Source organism: Dromaius novaehollandiae, chromosome 2 (genome assembly GCF_036370855.1).
Source record: "Dromaius novaehollandiae isolate bDroNov1 chromosome 2, bDroNov1.hap1, whole genome shotgun sequence".
Taxonomy (NCBI): domain Eukaryota; kingdom Metazoa; phylum Chordata; class Aves; order Casuariiformes; family Dromaiidae; genus Dromaius; species Dromaius novaehollandiae.
In genome coordinates this window covers 101495848-101516940 of record NC_088099.1, presented here as the reverse complement: position 1 = coordinate 101516940, position 21093 = coordinate 101495848, and the positions used below count along the sequence as shown (strand labels likewise).

Below are 21093 nucleotides of genomic sequence, written 5' to 3'. Positions count from 1 at the left end.
TTGCTTCAAATGAAATGTTATTATATTTTCCACTGCATTTTAAATTCCTAAGATTTTTCTGAAACAACATTATGCAGAGGTCTTTTCATTTATACTTTTATTATTTCGTTATGTAAGGATCCTGTGCTTTCGGAATATGAGGCTATTATAAATATACGTTGTGGTGCAGATGAGGAACCTCACCAATTTCATTAACAAGTAGCAAGATCTGTGCACATACCTCCCATACAGAATGTTTTAGAAATATGCCCTATTAGGTCCAGTTAAGTCAACCTTGTGTCATTATTTCATATTAGTGTATATGACAGGACTGGCATACCCAGAAAAGATGCATCAGAACTATTACATGTCAGCCAAGAAAATGAAAAAGGAATTCTGTATTTTGAAAACTAGGTTAAATATCATCAATATACTTAAATATTTTTAGAAGAAAAGGTTAATATGGCTACCAAAAAGAATATGTATTTTGTTAAGGTTCAAGCATTAGGAGGTACTTTGAATAAAGATCCTATAAATCAAGAAAAATAAATTTCTGAATGCATATCTATGTAATAAAAGACAGGGAAATTAGAATGAAAATCTGCCATGTCAAGGGAAAGAAACACTGCTTAAATGATGTATTTTAGGACATCTGTTGTAAAATGCTGATTTTGTCCACAAGGAAACATTTTGAAATAAACAAAAATTTGTACAAAATAGTTCTTTCAAGTCCAACATCATTATCCTATAAAGAGTATCAGTGGAAAGACTTTTGCTGTATAAAGCAATACTGATTTCACTAAAGTTCTGCACAAATGAAAAAGGTTCTTGCTTTGGGCAAGCTTCAGACTTTTCATAGAAAAGTCTTAGCCTAGTTAAGAAAGAAATTGAAAATAGGGATCCCCAAAGAATGACACCAAGGGAAAAATGGAGAACTCAAGACCTTCTTATACATATTCTCTCTAATCTTGTAATTTTGAGATCTGAACTGGAATTTTCTCTCCTTTTAGCATTTGATCTTACTGGTGAGCATGCAGCTATGGCTCAGACCTTGGGTCATCTCCTGCATGTGTCATTCCCAGGACTTTTGCTGTGTGGTGCTCCTGCCATGCCACTCATCAGGAGGATGGAGAGAACTGCTCTCTGCAGATTGGCTGCAGAGACTTCCACACCAAGGGAGCATCTGAAATTTGGAAAGGTTTTATGACTTCTCACAGCTTCTGTATGTTCTGACAAAGTGTGCATTGCAAGAACCAGTTCCCCAAAGTGGCTGTCTCCCAGTGCCCATTGCTGTGGAAGAAATATTGTTGTGTGATATAAAGGAAGGTCTCAATGCCAAAACCTCTTCTCGTGTAAAATTGCAGATTTCCATTGACTTTAACTGAACAGCCACAAAGTGCTGTTCAGTTAAAGCCAACTATAAGTACCTGAGTTGAAGACCAGAGCCCTCATCTCTAGATTACTGGATAATAATATCCTATCAAGGAGATATAAGAGGGTATCAGAAACGTTCAGTGACATTGCAGCAGATTTATGAGAAAAAAGATGTCATTATAAAGACAAAAAGAAAAAGAAAAAGAAAGGTCATGTTCATTATTCAGAAACAAAAACCTGAAGAAGGTACAGAAGATGCAAATATTGCAAATCTACCAGTGCTTTGGAAATTTGTTGTTGAGAGAGAGGTTTTCTTAGGACATTTAATTAAAATGAGGTACTGCTTCTCTTTATTTTTACATTTTCAATCTTTTTATTATCATAGCAATACATCTTCAACTACTTCCTTCAGCATTAACAGTTGATTTATTTAATAAAACTGAGGACTGAGCATCACTGGAAATACTGCTTCCAATGAAATGCTTTCATGCTGTGATTGGTGAAGTGCTAAGTAATTTGCTTTTAATGCTAGCACATACCACTTAGCACTATATTTAACTGAATGATGAAAATCACTCATTTTTCATCCTCTTGCTTAACTGGTGTTCGGTGTAATCTATCTACTGTACTGTGAGCCTAGCACCAGATATATTCTAATAGAACTTGCTCTCTAATCTACAACAAGCATTTTAATTTTTAATTCATACTTATGTCTTTATCCTTTAATAGAACAGAACTACAGATGGGGAGTATGTTTTAGATAATAAGAGCACAGTAGGTACCTAGGGAAACTACAGCACTAAAAGGATTCTTTATTTACACTTTTCAGTAATGACTACATATATATAGCTACACGGGAGAAAATTGTTGTAAAGGAACACCGCATAGGCAGGCAATTACTATCCAACTATAACTGAGTATTAGGGATGACATTGCTGATAAGAGCACTTCAGAAGAAAATGATTATAATTTCAAAGCCAAATGCCACCCACTGTATACTGACCAATATCCATGGGAATTCACAGGATGTGAGCAGCCAGAATGAATAGGTAGGATGCCACATTTGCAGCAAAAAAAGTAAGATAAATTTACTTAATATTTAGACATACTTCAAATTCAGCTTTCAAAAACATCTACCTTTACAGAATTGTAAATCCCAGATCTGAGGAAAGTCAGTGGAGACATGCCAACATAAATAAGGGTATACAAGTGGTTGATCAAGTCCTTCATGTTGAATAAGAACTCAGGACCAGATCCACATTTGTTAAAAATCAGCATAGTCCCATGAGAACTGAAGGTGTAGCCCTCTACCTCCATACAAAATGCCAGTCTTGCTCTCAGACCAAATACTGGCATGATACTTTCACTGAAGTCAAAATCTCACAGACCGAGACTGGGACATCTTAACTCAGTGGCTGACAACCTAAGATGTATTATTGCACAGAGGGACTTTTACCATTTACGTTTTGTTATGTTCAAAGACAAAACCAAGGCCAAGAAGATAAGCAAAATATGATGCTGCCTGCAGCATGCTACCTTCTTGGAACTGCTGTCCCTAGGCTACAGTAGGTCACAGATCACTACCGTAGCACATAGCAGAAAACAACCAACATACAACTAATCCTATTGATCTCTGTTGCGTTATTTGCATGATTCACTTGTTACCTGATTGCAAGGCAATAGAGGAAAAGCACTCTGCAGCACAGGTGGAGGGATTCCACAGAAAAATTCTGGGATAGGAATGTTCTCTTCAGTTTGTTTCTTTCTCAAAATTAGGTATAATAGTTTAAAGTGCTAACAGACAAAGCAAAGATTAAAAAGGCTATTTTATTTCTTATTTCTACTATGACAGAGAGAAGCCATCCAAATGATAGCTATTGCAATAGAACCCTCCCAGAATTACATCACTGCTTATAAATATCAACAAGAATTTTTAAGATCATTTCTGTCTGGATGTAACACATACAAACACACCTGTATGCTCACACATCACATGCAAATCAATTCGAAGATAAGGAAAAGAAAGAGGGAACCAAGTTGTTACTTTAAACCCAAAGAACAACTGTCTTCAGGACTGACATTTAAATCTCTAGGTTATTTTATGACATTTAGTGATTATTCAGATGGATGAGAACCACAGATGTAACTATTAAAATTAATCAACAATGTGCAAGACATTGTGAGAGATCTTGCAAAGATAAATGCGTCTGAAAAATTTTAACCATGTCAGTGTGAAAAAAATGGATCCCAGAAAAGCGTACTTGTTAAAACAAATGCTACTGACAACTATGTTAATTGATTTAAAGGGTTGTACGTGAATGATTCAAAATAGCATGGAGGTAAGACTATTCCATAATTACTGCTACATTTGAAAAATAGAGAAGATCCAAATGCAGGAAGGACCAAGAGACAGGGCACTGGCCCGGGACCGAGGAGGTCTGCTCTCTATTTCTGCCTCTGCCACTGACCTTTTCAACCTTGGACAAATGACCTTTCCATGCCTTTGTTCCCCTTCCCACCCATCCTTCTGCTATCTCTTCTAGCTGAAATCCCTTTAGGGCATGAACTACATTTATTATGCATTTGTATCACACCAAATAGAAGAGGCACTGACTTTGTTTGGAACTTATAAATAATACTTTAATACTAATAAGAAGACATAAGGATAACCTCTGTGTTATTTTAAGCTGCTATAGCTCCCAGGGAAGTAGATCTCACCAATAGTAAGACCTCAGCAAAATGATCTCCTCTGGGACCTTGTAAATTTTGCAGCCTGTTGGGACTTGGCTACAGAACTGGTGGCATTTCATGGCATGAAGTCATTATTGTTCCTCTTCTGGGCATCTTTGCAACCTTGTAATTACAACAGTGTTTTGTTGTGCTTTGAACAGTTACTGAAAACACTGGCAATGTTTTATTAATGAAACCTGAAAGGCAAATCAGTGATGTTTTCACCACGACCACAGTGAAAAGCAGGTACAAACAAATCTAAGAAATCTAGGACCGTCCCAGTATTTGAAAGAAAAAAAAATCAGATTAAATAATTATATTTGTATGATCCAACCTATGATCCGATCCAGCAAGGACCCCACCCTGAAATGCTTGTTGAATAAGAGTTATGCATGAAGTATTTGCAAGACAATAAGTCCACAACACTGTACACACAGAGATGTGAACACCAGAACTGTAAATCCTGTCAGACAATAATCATACCACGGATGCAAATCAGGATGCAAACAAATCTGTGAACTACACATTCCTCTTGAAATTAGCTCTTGCTGGAGACAATGGGATTCCCTGAAGATTGGAAAAAAGATATAGATAAAGATATAATTAAATGGATGACACTGTCCCAGTGACCCTTCCCCCCAGCAAGACAGATATGAGCAAGAGCCCATACACTAATTTGACTGTTTTCCTCTGAAAAACTCTGCCTTGTGTGCTCCTGCTAACTTTCCCAGTTTTCTCTGTCAGTAGACAAGATTTTCACGGATTTCACAATAACGCTGGGTGCCTTTACCCAGCTTTATTCCTGAGAAGGCATTAAAATCTGCCTCCAGTTAAAGACCTCTGTGTTCATGCGGAGCCTCATTGACACCGAACAGTCTCAGCTAAGTGCAGGGATCCAGCTGAGCCAGATCTCATACTGAGACCTTGGACAAGGAACAAAAGTAATTGATATCTTGCAATAACAATGAAGTCTAAGGACTTGGTGAGTTCCATAATTCTCTCTTACTGAACACTTTGATACTATCTTTGATCAGCAGCAACTTCACTTACAATTTGAGATCTGTGGACAAGTTCTAATCTGCACATACTGCTCTCACTGGAAATGATTCAATGACTTTCAGCACACTGTGGAAAACACAGCGTAAATCTGAGTGATTGGGGACATAGAAGCATACGCATTCTGACTTTCACACTCGGACCAATATGTGTGGATATTTACCTAATTATAAATAAAGCAGCTGATTCATGCTTGCCCTCAGCATACTTTAAATGCTGGCTCTTATTCAAGAGAGATTGCTCTGGCTTGCATCACTGCTGTACTGAGTTTCAGAATGGAAAGTGTGACAGAGTTTGGGTGAAGAATGACAGCTCCTCAGCCTTCATGGCTCTTGCAGTAGACTTACCATACTACCCCAGGATAAAGACCCACTGAAAGCTCAGTTGTGCAATTTCAGCCCAAACCAATCACACTCTAGTCTTTCCAAGAGAAATTATAGTTTGAAACTGTCTGTTTCCTTTTATACCTCACATGATTTTATGTTTACATAGGGGCTTTGTGTTTAAGCTTGGTACAGAGACTGAAAAATAATACCTTTCCACCTTGCTGTACTCTTTTTCCTTTCCCTCAGCTTGATACGTGAAGATGTATGCAGCACGCTGTCTGTTTCACTTACATGCTCCTTGGCTCTGCTCATTTCATTACACAAAAGACTTATTCCACTAATATCACCAAATGCCTGAAGAACAGAATGGACAAAACCAACATATTATTATGGCAGCATTCAGTGAAATATCAGAGTGAACATACATGAGTTTGATTACACTTCCCCACCCCTCTCTTCTTGCTTTCAAAATATTGCAGCTTAGAAGCTTTTGTGCGTGTGAAATTTTATTCTGTCATACTAATAACCCAGCTTTACAGCAGCTTACAATTTAGCTTTCATGGTTCAGTTCCACTCCTAGGTCTTATAACAATTTTTATAACAGTTCTGCCAAAATATTACAGAGTAAAAGTTACTGCAAATGTATTCACTAATACAGATACAGCAGTGAGATTAGCAATTTAAACACATGTGAAATGTGAATTCGCCTAATTTTTCTCAGACTCTAAATGCTTAATAAAACAGTAGAATAGGGATTTTTATTTCCATTGTTTTTAATAATTTCTTCTTATGATGTTCTTGACACATGGAGAAGATTTGAGTGAATAAAGAATAGACCTTCAAAGAAGAAAATCATGGCCATGAGGAGGAGATGATGTGTTATAGGACTGGAAATTAGTTACAAAGCCAAGACACTGCATTGAATCCAGCTCAGCTCATTAGCATTTACCACATCACATGTCAGATCCTCAGCTTGTGTAATGTGGGTGGCGTTTTGTACAAGAGTGCCCTGGCTCTGATTCTGTTAACTTTCTGGACTGGCTATGCAAGAAAAGTTTTGCTCAGATGAATGTCAGCAGAAATCAAATTTCAGTCCCTGATAAGTAATGGATCCTCAATTCTATCTGGCTGTTCTTATTCAAATGCTAGCATGGAAAAAATCAGATTGCTCTACTAATATGGTAGTGTTTTAATGACTATCACTATTCTCAGCCTGGCTTAGCACTGTTGTAATAAACTATACAAACAGTGATTTATCTATGTGAATAATCTCTACTTTCCATTGCATTTTTATATACATCTATAACCCTGGTGATGAAGCATTGTAAAATCTTTGATGTACTTTTAGTTTTGATCCCCTGTGAGGCTGGGAAGTACTGTTACCTCCGTAATGGGGGAGTACAGACAGCGTAAGGAATTTTCCCAAGCTCACATAAGAAACTGTCATTAAACACCGAAGTGATCTCAGGCCTTCTGAGTCCTAGGCAAGTTTTCTCATGCCAGACTGCTCTTTCTTCTTAGCTAAGCACCATTTACAAGAACACCTGCCATTTTATTTTTTGTTTTATTCTCTTACACTAAAAGACAGTCCAGATTTAAACTGTCTCAATCCATTTCATGGCATAAACTATCTTCAGGTCAGGTCGGACAGAGAGACAACATCATGGCAGGGCTACATAGCAACACTTTTACAACATACAAAGTCGAGAAGACAAAAGAACAGTAAGACAACTGCACCATCAGTGAGCTAAGAGAAACAACAGTATTTTTTTTTTGTCACAATAATCTAAGAAAATACCATGTAAATACTATCTGGGTATATTTGGAGATTTTATCCTAATTCCTGGGAGCCGGAATACTTTAATTTATATGTTTCTGTGCAAGAGTGGACATACGGGATATCCAGAGTTCACTGTAAAAGCCTTTTTGGTGGTGGTGGTTAAGAAATACCAAAAGGTCTTTCAGTTCTGATAGTTCATATACCATGTGGCATGCTTGACCAAAGCCACAGAAACCCTCTGCTACATTTCAGGTGCTATCACTTACTTATGTACTTTAAATTGAAGCTTGTATGAATACGTCAGGTTTTCAGACTTGATCAGATGTTGTATAGAGTACTGTTATTAAATTAAAGTCCAAGTTGTTGTTTCTGAAAGTGACTTAATAGCAGTAACCTTACAGTTAGTCAACCATGTAGTAAAGTTCACTGTGCAGTTACTGTGGTGTAATTATAAAGCGAGCAAAAATATAATTGATGCATTTTGTCAATCTGTGTAGCTGCAAGGTACTTTCTCAAAGGTTATTTTTTTATTTGGATAAAATAAGTTAATGTTGTTTTGGCAATTATCCTTTGACATCACAGTTCTTAGTGCTGATTCAGGTAAAAGTATGTGATAGAGGAAAGAAGACTATAAGCACTTAGGAGTACAAAATACATTTTGCTATACAGTGACTATACACTCACAGCATAAAGTCATTCAGAAAATTCAGCAAATCTGTGTGTTTAAAGTGTACTTGAACTGAAATTTCAATACAAAATAGCACTTTTAAAGTACCCTTTAATTATGAGCACTAATGTTAATTATTCAGCACAGCTACACTGATATGACAACATTTATCCCATGAGTGTTTGCTCAGACTGAACGGATGCACACTGGCAGAACTTGCTCCCATCCTTTCTTCGAACATTGGAATGAAATAGCTCTAACTCCTCAGGGCCCCATGGAAAAATAAATGTAAATATCAGTGCCCATAAAGTATCTATGTGTGCACTGGCTAGGCATGTAACCCTTCCTCCTCACCCTGTGCTCTCTGCCAGTAATAAAGAAGCCAGCATGATTGAAAATTGTGGATTCATATGTAGAACAAGGCTGTAATGCTGCAGCGTAGGTATTTCTGTCATTTGCCAGTTTTCTGAAAGCCTGCTCATCACGCTGTGAGCCAGTGGTGGACCTGTCTCATCACTTTCCTGTTCGTTCTGTTGGACCACAGCCCTTACCGCAGAGAAGTGGGGTATGCTGTCTTGATGGAAATGCATCTTGTTCCCTGTGGCTTTGTGGGTTTCTGCCGCGGGGAGTACACAGAAGCTGGGATTAGGAGAAAACTGGGGAGAGGAGAAAGGGCCATGTGCTGAAAAGCTCCATCCTGCATTTCCATCCTGCCGCATGCAGCGGCATAACCGTGACAGTAGCTGATAACATATCAAGCTACAGTTGCCATTTAAGAATACATCACAATTTACTGAAAAAAAAAAAGAAATAAGGACACAGTGTGACACTTAACTGACTTGAAAAGGGTAAACCCAAGCAGTACTTACTCAGATTTAACTTATTCTCAGCTGAGAGGCAGTGTGTGCATCCTATCAGTCCACAGCAAACGCCTGCAAATGGGTTAGCTTAGCCATCACCAGGGCAGGGGAGCCACAAGCTGGGTCCATTTCAGGACAGGATTGACATATCACATTCAAGATGGGCTGGACCAATTTAAGAGGAAAGCATACAAATGCAAGGTTTCTCAAGGAAACCTCTTTTTCACTGATCTCTCCTTTTTTTTGTAGTGGGGAAAGAGCTGCCTGGACAACTTTTTTTTTTTCCTAAACTGATTATCTTTAATTGGATTATGTCATTAAATGAGAAATGTATAGCAGTAAAGATAACTTAAAACAGTCCAGTTTACTGCTTATTTGCAGTGGAACTAGGAATACTGCCATGACCCTCAACTAAAGGGCTGTAAATTTGCAGACTGCACTGAACTGATCACCTATGCCAACAGGAGTTTACCTTAGCTGACTTTTATCCTGTGATTCCCAATTGAATCTCAATGCATGTTGATATGAAACAAGGATCATCCTTCCACTGAACCCAGTTGCAAAATATTACTTAGCTTCAGCAGAACAGGATTAAATCTTAGATGTAGCTGGGCAGCACACAGTGAAACCTGTCCAGCCTGGGAGAATGTGCACACGTGTATGCATATAGGTGGGTGGAAGCAGTCTTGCTATGCAGTCTGGGATAAATTTCCACTGCTGATCCCTGGCTGGGTACAGAGATCTCTGGGAAGCTGACTCCTTGCAAACTGGCCATGCTCACGACTGCCCCAGCAGGGCTCTGCTGAAGCCAACTCATGTGAGTCAATTTACACCAAATAAGTACCTCTGCCCAATAATTACCTTTCCTGCCCCTCTGAGGGTGCTGGTGGGATGATGAAGCCATTTTCTGACGAAGCCATTAGCTAATAAATCAGCCTCAGCCTCTGATGGAGCAGTCCTCCCTCTTTTGCTTCTCCTCCATAAACCTTTAGTGACCACTGCAGTGAGATCCCTTATGAAAACACTGTGTGGGGCTTTTGCGATAAACTTGGCCAGATTATTCCCTTAACGAAGTTAGAGCCAGAAAAATCTGCCTTCAGTTACAGGCGTAAACGCCACTGGAGTCAACCGTATGGCTTATGCACACATGGAAAAAAAAATAGCGTCCAATATTACTAGTAACATTACGTATATAAAAAGAATTTGTGGAATTAAGAATAAAACATGAGGCAATTTGTTGATTTGCCCAGGGAATATATGGGAACGACAAATGTGTAGATTATTCTAAGGCTGTTTTTTAATGTCATTATCAGATCCAAGAACTGTATATAAAAGCACGCAGTCCTTCACATGCTAAAAGTATAGTTTGCTCAAACAATTGTAAAATATTCAGTATTCTTAAGATTAAATATCTGAATATTGCTTCTGAAGGAACAGCTGTCAGCTTAAATCTAAAGTCTAGTTTGTTTACTGGCTGTATTTTATATCTGTTAGAAAATGACACCAAATGGCAATAAAATTGTTGTAAGTATTCTACTGGGGAATATAAATGCCCTTTGGTTACAGTGTACATATCTTTATACATAATTCCAGTATATTTTCCCTAGAATTATGTTAAATATGTAAAAAGCCTTTTCTCATAAAGGTAAAAATGCTAGATGTTTCCAAGCTGTAATTTAGCATTAGTGTCAAGATTGCTTCAGAAAATAAGCTACAGTTACTGTTTCATTCTTTTTAAGTGTCACTCAGCATACCATATCTGATGTTGTATTCAAAATAAACTTATATGATTTTATTCACTTTTCCAGAAGTGCAAGAGAGTTTAGACATAATTTATAGCATATGGATTGATGTAAATAGCTTAAAGTAAGTAATTGGCTAGTCACCTATGCTGTCTTATCCTATTACTGCTAGGTACATTTCAAGTAATTAGAGAAAACAAATCTCTTTTATCCAGTAAATTTAAATTGGATGAATCCTTGACATTTGTGTAGGTATATTTGATAGATAAAATCATACTATAAAAAAAGTTTCTCTACAATGCTGAGGTTTACTAAGCCTATAATAAGGAACTGATTTTTTTTTTGGGCTGAGTTAGAGTGGCTTATCTTTGCCCTTTCAATAAGAAATCAACTCCAGTCAGCAAAAGTCAAGATAAAAATCACTGAGCTGGTGTTATCACAATGTAGACTGCAAACACTTATCACTATCATTAACTTTTTTGTGCATGGATTTCAAATACACTCAAAATGCTAAAACTCAATAATTTCCTCTACATTACATTACAATAACATAAGATTAATGAATGAGGGAAAGCACGATAAGTGATTTATTTTGGGAAGGTCATTCCTTGGTTAGCCAACACCTAAATTGAATACTATAAAGGGGAAATATATTATAGGTAAAAAGGAAAATGGATTTTACTGCATGTGAATTCTTTGATTTTTACAATGCTTCTGATAAAAGGACTGCACTTACAAGTTTAACCTCTATAATTTTTATGCTGCACATTAAAAAAAAAATCTGTTTTATTTAACATTTGTAAGGCAATTTATACATGTCACCTTGTACTTAATGTTCCATTTAAAATATTTATTTTTGCCTTGTGCTTATGAAATCTATAAAACTACTTTTCATATCAGACACAAAATTTCTAGTTATGCCAGTAAAGTTCATTTTTTAATGAGAATACGATACCTGGAAGAATATAAATACTTTAAATGACTTATTACATAGAGAAACACTTAATCCTGACTGATGGACTCTGATTCAATGCCTGGGTACATGCCTCACTTAAAAATTGAAAATGAGAAAGTAAAAAATTGAAAGTATAATTTAAGTAATTGTCTTAACTCCTTGACTTAAGTGAAGTTCACATGAAAGTGCTTTTCTGCACTGGGACTACAAGACAACACTGCTTTAACTGAAGTCCAGAAGAGAAAATTTAGGTATTAATATAACATAAATTCATCACACGTGGTCAAAAACTTTACAGTAAGATAACACAAAAATGCTTTTATGTCAAAGAATATCTTCAGATATTCCCCAGGAGTTGAACAAATTAGTCTGAGGAAGAATGTGGCCCAGTGATTTATATACTGTGCTTATATCAGTGTGTTTGATGACAGATATACTGTCACCCCAATATCCCAGAGCTTGCTGGGCTGCACACCTCAGTTTGTTGAATGCTAATAACCTATTGCTTGTGTTGGCAATGCCTGCCCATCCAAAAGAGAGGAAGACAAAATGAACATAGGTTGGTCTCTGGCTCTGTGGACTCTGTAGACCAGTTAGAAGTATATGTAAGGGCAGGTCAAGTCACAGTTGCCACAGGTCATCTTTGTTCCCCCAGGCTGTGTTCCTACAGTCACGAGATGGCATTTTGTATAAATATGACTACCTAACCTACAGTAGTTTAGAGAAATGCTCAGAAGAGTAATCAAACTGCAACTGTGAATGCAACCTCAGCTGAGCTGGGGATAGCCTGGAAAAATAACTCGTGAGAGATGTGAGATATGTGATATGTCAGTCAGATGTTAACTCCCAAGACCTACTGCATGGAGCACGGGTACTAACAAGAACTGAATTGCGATAGGAAAACTCAGCTGGTCCCAGACTACCCACCAAGGAAATACATTGCAGGCACTAGATTCATGTTTCTGCTGCCAATCTTATCTCTAATGGGGAGAAAGTGACTTGCTGATCATTAAGAAAGAGAGAAGGCAGTTGATGCTTGTAAGAAAGAGAGGGTGGAGGGGAAAAGAGATGATAATCCCTCCCCTCACTGCAGTGGAAGAAGAGCCCTCCCTCCTTCACCACTGCTGGTAGGGTGAGGAGAGGAATAAAAAGCCTGCTCATACAAGAGGAGAACTTGGGGGTTTTTTTGTTTTTTTTTTTTTTCTTCTGGCAAAAGGTAGTATCCATTCTGGCAGAAAATGGATAAGATTATGCTCTGTAAATAGATGAAGTAGGTAAACTCCTAGAAGGGAGAAGTCCTATTTACACTAAAGGTTGATGCAAATAAATACATATAAAATGACCAATAAATTGAGTCCAGAGAGAAGAAAGACACTTCTGACCAAACAGACAGTAAGGATCTGGAAGAATCTTTCCATGGGACCAGTGGGGACAAAATATCTATCTTGCTGTAGAGTTTCAGACTGAAAAAATGTATTGAAGTGTTTATACATGATGTAGTTGCCTACAAAATCAGCAGACTGGACTCAGTATCCCAGGAAGCCCATCATAGTCTTCCATTCACACACCCTTAAAAACTATAGTTGGGGTTGCAATGCAACATTTTACTTCCCAATACATTTTCTAACCACTCAAGTATGACCGCTTGTCTAACCACAGGAGAGGCAAAAATCCTGTTCCTCAGGGGAACCAAAAGCAGCAAGTGGTAAAGCTCAGGTGTATTTGCTCCACAGCAGATCCACAATGGGGTTTTCTCACTCTACACTTGCCATGGTTCTGGCTCTTGTACAGCAGAGAAAATGGAAATTTTCCCGTAGAGATTTTGAACATGGAAAATGGGAGATTTCTTTGAACATCCTTTCAACATTCAAATGGTGGATAACTTCTCACTAATAGCATATGTGGTTAAAATTCGTTAACTTACAGAATATTCCTAACTTGCAACTGAAGTAGAAAGCTCCAACCTGTAAAACACACGAATGTATAACTACAACCTTTATCAGCTAACTCTAAGATCTGAATGTATGTTCTACTGAAATTAATAGTTAAGTACATTTGTTATACATAATTGTATTTTGAACTAACATGTTTAAACGCTGTAAAGCATCCATCAACTTCCTAAATTAGAGGTGTGGCTTTCGAGATGATGACATAAGACTCTGCCACATAGGCTCTAGGGATGGACTATGTTGTGGTCTGTTGTGAGAAACTGTATAAAAGGCTCTAGCTAGAGCCATCTGCATTGTGTAGCGCTCACTTTTTGGCTGCTGGTCAGCATCGGTTCAGAAGCTGAAAGAAGCAGGTATCTGCTAGTCTCCTTGGCTCAGAGTGATGTCTGAATAACTCACCTGGGAAGGCAAAATTACATTATATGGGAATGCATTTCCCCTTTTTCAGAAATGGGAAAAGGATTAGTGAACTGAGACCAGGACAGTGAGGTAAGATTGCCTCACGTATTCAAAGAACTTCCTTCCACATCCTTGTGGGAGCTGAATGAAACCTCATGACTGAAAGGCCAAAAAATAACTTAACTGGGAAAAGCCATTCTCCACAGAGCTATTGTTTGTAACAGGGGAGAAAGTAGTTATGGGGCTGGATTGTTGAGCTCAGAACTTGGAAAAGGCATTCTAGCAAAAATCTAGCCAATGATCTGGACAAGGAGCTTTTTGACAGACTCAGGCATGGACTTGGATTTGCAGGTATTAATAATTAAGTTCTACTTCATGTAGGTCACATGCCTTCTCTTGTTTTCTTTGGCCAGCCGTAAGACTTGGGTGTCTTCACTTTGGTGAATCACAAGTTCCCAGGACAGAGAATTATATTTGGATTCCTTGAGGACAGTCTTCTTTAAATTAAATTTTCTTTAAAAAGCCAAGTAGGGCAAAGACATTAAGAATGAAATATTCTAATACAGAAAACAGCCTTCAAACAATAACCAAAGGAGCAGAAACAATGTTTTACTCATTGTGAAAAGGCATACTCAAACCTTCACCTTAGAAGTGAGCAGCTGGAAACTTTGTACTTCAGCATCTTTTGATTTTCCATTGTAAACAGACCTCCATGAATATGCTCCCACTTCTTATATGGGTAGGTAAAGTAATATTCTTTCATTTTACTTTCTCTTAGATGCCAATTTTTAATTTTTTTTAAAGGTCTCTCAACACAAGCCCAAAAGCAACAAGGAAACGCCTTATAAGTAGTTAGCACAAAATGACAACGCAATGAACAAAAAGCAGGTTATGAAACAGGTCATGGAGAAGATTGTTTTTTAGTACCATTCTGCACTGGGTTTTAGTGCACAAGCTACTTGCAGCATGCCTAGAAGTTTGACAACAACAGGGATTCAAACTAAAACTTGTAAGATGCCAGTAAGTCATTTAATAACTGTGCATCGGCTCCGTGTGTCTGTAGAAAAACTGAGCAGATGACCACAGCTGCAGTCCTAGCTGTAAAATATATGGACACAAAAGTTACTGTATATATTTATATATAATAATTTCTATGTAGAATGAATGTATGCATTTCTTAACAATAGATATTTATAAAATAATCTATGTGTGTAGTTTCAATGTATATTTTATTCACATAATTGCCTTCAAATAGCTCTATAAACATTAATAAATTGTTACTTCACACTGTAAATGCATTAACTCATTGATTTTACACTTTATTATTTAAGAATGAGGTCGTCCTATGGAAGATCTGAGCGTGTATTTTGTGAAGGGACAGGCAGGTCTGTTTTCCTGTTTTGAAACTGACCTACATATTCAGCGCACATCTTTATGTTTGGACCTACCTCAATGATAGCCCCATCAGGTAGTCTGAGGAAACGTCTGTAGAGTTCCTGGAAGCCGCTGAGATGGATAGTGTATACAGATACGTGAACGGTGATGTCTCCTGAAGTAGCTGCAGAGTCAGAGATTTCATCTTGGTGCTGGAGGTCACAGCTGGAGACACCAGACTTGCTGGCGTGGTCCTTCCAGATGTAATCACACACTGCCACCTAGTGAAATAGAAGGCCCCCCCCATACACGCACACACGCACACGTGTGCGCACACACACACACACACACACACACAGAGTCCCCCCACCCCCCACCAAAGAAACATATTTAATTAACTTCTGGCAAGAGCTTAACCGATTTAAAATGATTTTACAATAAATCTGCAAAGCCTGTACCATATGCAGTGCTTGCACACAGTTCTACTACATATTTTTTATGACATAGATCTAAATAGAGAAGATAGAGAAATCCCCAGTGTATATTCTATAAAGTTAATTCTGCACAGATGAAGCTGTAATTGACTCCCGTATTAACCAAAAGTAGGGAGATCAAGCAGGGTAGGTTAAACAATAAAATGGCAATGCTGATTAAAAAAAAAAGTGCTTACTGAGAATTTTGTGAACAAGTATTTGTATTTCTCTCTCTTTGAGAAGTCTTTGCTCCTTTACCCACAAGCACTTTTTAGTCTCTGATCTGTGTAGAGTTTTAAAATAACCTTGTGCTGCTAACCAAATTGTACATGAGGCAGAGTAAATAAGGTGTATCTCTGTATGTTGTATAAAGCTAGTTTATTGACACAGTTACCTATTTTCCCATTTTGCTATAAACACATTTGCTTGGGTAGATTTTGTACTGTCTTTTTTTCAGTCAGAATTTCCATTTAACCATTTTCATGTTAATTCTTAACACAGACAGAACAGAATTCAAGATATAAGCTGCCACATAACACACAGTTAAAGCAGCTCTTACCCTTAACTAGAACTGATGATAAGTATTATTTTTATACTCCCACTCAAATGTGAGCTTTTTCACCTTTCACTTTTGCAAGACCTTTGTGTAACTAGGTTTTTCCCATGAGATACCAGTCCTGTTTGCAGTAGAAAGGCATTGGTGATATGGTTATATCCTTATAATGTAGCAGCATGCTATTCCTAAACACTTTCATTTAATGCAGATAACATTTTCACTTAGTACAAATAACTCTTTTGCTGGTATAGCAGCTGTCATTTCCTCCAGCCAATTGTATACTGGCTGAAATGACTAGGCTTCGCCAATGAAGGTGGCCACAGAAACTTCTAATTTAAGATAAGCCCAACAAAAAAAAAAATCTGTTGTGTATCTTTGCTTTTTTCTTTCTGCTGAAAGAAAAAGCTCAGTTTTGTACAAGAGATCCAAAATTGCAGGATAGAATTTCTTTTTCCTGTAGGGATAAGTTAAGTTTAGCTCGGTTTGCTTGTGCTCTCATCCACATTTCCTCAGCTATTCTTACACATTAGGAGGAATTGTGTAACTAGTGGTGTGCCAATGTCATGAGCTTGCCACACATGCTACTATTCTGAGCAACTGCCTTAGGAGAAGCTTGTTTTCAGGTGAGTTAAGAAAACAGGCACATGCACTGAAAAGTATCTCCAATTCCTTCCCAGGAATGATAGAACAATATGAAACTTTATTTTAGTGTCAGCTTTCATTTGCATCAGTCCTGAACAATTTTATACATTTTAAAATGAGGAAAGGTCATTAAAAATGAAGGTAAAACACACAGTCCAAATTTCCCAAAACAAAGTCTCAGGGGTTAAAAGGCTTCCATTCAGAACAAATGGTTAGAAACACACAGCAGCTGCAGGAATTAGCCCTGGTAAAGACAAGCACTACATTTTCTTCTGCCTAAGATGCAAATGTGTTTCACACTCCCACCACATGCAATTGCTCTGTAAGAATTAAGGTGACTGATGGTCTCATGAAAGCAGAAAAGCAGCTTCTTTGGGGACAGGCTCCTGGAAAGCGCTGGCCAGGGCAGAGCCAAGCAGCTGCAAGAACTGCCACACCACAGGTCACAAGACAGGCACAAGGACCGTGCCCCAGTTACCCTCGTCACTCACCCCAGGATCTCACAACCGGGAGCTCTTCCCTGTCTGGTCAAGAGCTCCAAGCTCTGCATGGCCTCAGGTATTCTCCATGATTCATGACTTTGGGCAAGAGAAATGGCTGGGAAGGCCAACTCAGGAGCTCAGTCTGCAGGGAATCTGCACAGCAACTGCAGTGATCTCTGGACTGCAATGAACCAGCTCTTAAGTTAGATGCCTTTTCCCCTGTGCAAGCTGTTTTCTTCCCTCCCTCAGGATGTTTTCAGCTGTTCTGCATCCACTCCTCACGTTCCCCTGCTCTCTTCTCTTACCTCCATCTTTGCCCACTCTCCTTAGATCTGCTTGCCCATCTTTTGTGTTTGTGTCTATCAACACGTATGGGGGTTTACCATACGTTTTGCAAACTGTGGCTCACACTGCATGCACTGCATCCTTCTCTGCAGCTCTGTTTCGCTCATTTCTGCTGTGAGCTCTGCAGGGCAAGGAGTCTTATTCTGCGCTTGTACAGAGCAGAGGACAGCAAGGACCTCTGACTGCCATCACACAAATAAATAACCATAAATATTTTCAATCAGTGCCAGAGTCAAGTGCAATTTATACCCCGTGGTCCCCCTCCTGGAATCCAACTCAGAGTTGCTTACACCTTTGTGCCCGAGTGCCAGGGTGACCTGCCTTGGGAGTTTCTGGCTATAAGTGAAGGCCTGTGGCAGAGCATTGGTGCAGGGCCAGGTACCGCAGCGGACACCTGTGCCTCTCCACCCGCTCCGAGAGCAGACAGACCTGTATAGCAGTGTGGGGTCAGCCAAAGCACCTGACCTGTCTTCCGATTTCAGATCTGACAAACTCCCTCTACGGACATTTATATGATTAGCCAAAAGAACGTGAAATACTGATTAGCATGCCCTCCTCTTCCTTAAAATCACAGCCTCATCATCAGACAGCTGAGAATGGAAAGCACCACCAAAACTGACAGTGCCATGCTGAGTTGCACCACCCATGTCCACTCTAGGAACAATGAAAAAGGAGGGAAGGTGGATGCAAGTTGCTAAGAGCCTGGTAACCACCACGACCAGTGCATCACTCACAGACCCTGTCTGAAAGTCATATGGGTATTATGAATTTGTCTGAAGGTAGATTCTCCAGTACGTGCTGGAATATCAGTTGGAAATCAACCTAGGCAAAGGAAAACACAGATATTGTGATGCCCGGATGGGGGTGGTTCTGGATTTAGACTCCCCAGATCTCATGAACCACTCAGTTCTGGCCTCGCTAGCACTGCTGTGAAGTATTTGGCAGGCTGATGTCCACTGCCTGGAAACTTTCAAAACACATTTCTGTTAAGTGATAGGTCACTAGAGAGCCGCTGTGGCCTACATAACCTGAAGTTAGCTCCAAAAGTAAACTCTACTGTCGTCTGAAATTTCAATCATTAAGTTAATCAAAAATGTCCATTCATTTCTACAGGAATACAATATGACTAATAAATCCACCGAGACAGGCTAGTCAAGAGACTGTGCATATAGGACATGTCAGAGGAACTGAAGTTAGCTATGATCTAGATTCACAACGGCTGACAAGAAGCCACAAAATGCCAGAGCAGTGTACAGTAATCCTTAAATGAAATTCATCTTTCAGCAGAAAAACACATTAAGGATGGTAATTCAATGATAAAAGAGGCAGGCCAGAACAGGTTCAAATGCTGAATATTTCACAACATAACTTAATTAAAGCAGGAGTATGAGGCTGTTAATCGCTTTATAAGAGTTCAGCTTGAAATGAGGTCTGATGTGAATACCCTTACAGTTTTTTTGTTTCGATTATTATAATTACATAGTGCTACATAGATTTAATGCAAATACACATTTTTCACTGGTCTTTAATATGCTGGGTTTTTCTCCTTTAGATCATCTTCTTTTTGTGCAAGTATGCAAAGAGAAGAACTGGGAGGAAGGGTCATAAATTTAGGTCAGATCAGATGATTTAGTAAGTCTCTTGTGGGCTTAAGTCTTATTAATAATTTTAATACATTCTTCCTTGACAACAATGATTCCAATCACTGCTCCTTTAACATACAGTGTGACGTAAAAATACACAGACTTGTAGACGAATGGAACATGCTTCTCATACAAAGGAAGGTAAATTATATCACCCACTGGATGTTGCAGTATGTAATCTAGAACAAAAGCTAAAAATATATTTCTAAGTGTAAAAATAATTGCATTTTGGTGTATATCTATATCATGCACATACCAAGCATATAGAAATACATGCTATTGGGGCAGAACACAGTAACATCTTAAATAAAAATATATTACTAAATATATATTCATAGATATACTCCACATGACACACTGCAAATTAATATTAGTATTTCCAAGTTCAGGGTATAGAAAAAACTGTATTAGAGCACAAAGGTTACAACAAGACTTTCTACTGTCCGGCAGTTTTTGTAAACAAAAAGAAAGGAAAAAAGGAAGACCTCAAAGTTTCAGAGCTAAAGGGGGAATTTGAGGAAGATAGACTTCTAGTATCTTTATTTCTTAAAAAAGAAAAATGAAAAAAGAAATATACATACATACATATGCCCAAACATTTTACTATGAATAGCACCAATTCTTAATTGCTTGCTAGCATTATTATTAGCAGTATCATGTGAATTGATTCCAGCTTCACGCACTGCAAATTGTCAGAAAAATGTTTGAAAGCAGCATTGCCATTCAAAGAAAATACATAAAATGAGCAACACGGACCAAACCAATGAGCTGAGAATGGGCAGAACTGCAAGCTGGTCATGACAAATAATTAGCAAAAGTTACAAGCTGTTAACTTTGAGCAAAAGGGCAAAAGTGATGAAATGATAGGAAAAAGACATCAAAAGTCAAGGGTGTTGTGTTTACTTCAAATAACTTTCATAAACATGGTAAGCGCATTTTCTGCGGTAACAGCTGTAAATATGGGAATTGCTATCCTGGAGGCAATCTTTGTTAAACCAGTGTAGTTCTACAATTAAAAAAACAAAACCAGGCTAGTATTAACCTTCAAGAGAAGTTCAGCACCCCTTAAGTATTTCAAGCCCCATCTCTGAAGCGCAAAAATCTTGCCAGCAACTCTCTGAAAAGAACAATTACTTTGTACATTAACAGTTACATGGCCATGCCTAAAAGCACACTCACTGCCCATGCCAATGGCATCTTGGCTGTATCCAGATCCAGGTCAGGCTACCGCTGAACCTTAACACAGAACCAGTTATGACAGGGGACAACATTTTCAAGATACCTTAGGAAGGATGGGGTATATATAAGAAGTGAAAATGAACTCACTATGAATAAACTGCTAAAATGCAGAAATGGAAGGTAAAAGCATAAACAAAAGGAGCTATTATGACTGTCAAAAGGCATATCATTATGAAAAAAATCATGACCTGTTACACAAATTTCCGCCATATTTAATCCTTTAAATATATGTATGTGTGTGTATGTGTATGTGCACATATACAGCATATTTCAAAGACGCAACAGCATGTGTTCTGGTGTCTGGGAAAATAATGAAGAATATGCATATCTTGGGTCAGTAAAGGCCTGTGCTGGCGAAGGACCTCTGCCAGGCACATGTGCATCTCTTCACAACCCTTCTGTTACTGCAGGTCTACAGAGCTGCCTCTATTGCGAGCGCTTTCAAAGTCCCACCGAGACGTGGTTAAACCAGTGTGATATCCCCACCTACAACTGTCTGTAGTAACCCTACAGATAGATAAC

At 38.4% G+C, this 21093-nt stretch overlaps 1 long non-coding RNA gene across 1 annotated transcript; it reads right to left on the bottom strand.

The window, feature by feature from the left end:
- Positions 1-3161: 3161 nt before the first annotated feature.
- LOC135327337 (uncharacterized) lies at positions 3162-15477 on the bottom strand. Its single transcript, XR_010387450.1, has 3 exons — positions 15266-15477; positions 5675-5819; positions 3162-4650 (listed from the first exon to the last, which is right to left on the bottom strand). It is a non-coding gene; the product is annotated as an uncharacterized LOC135327337 (long non-coding RNA).
- Between the last annotated feature and the right edge of the window lie 5616 nt (positions 15478-21093).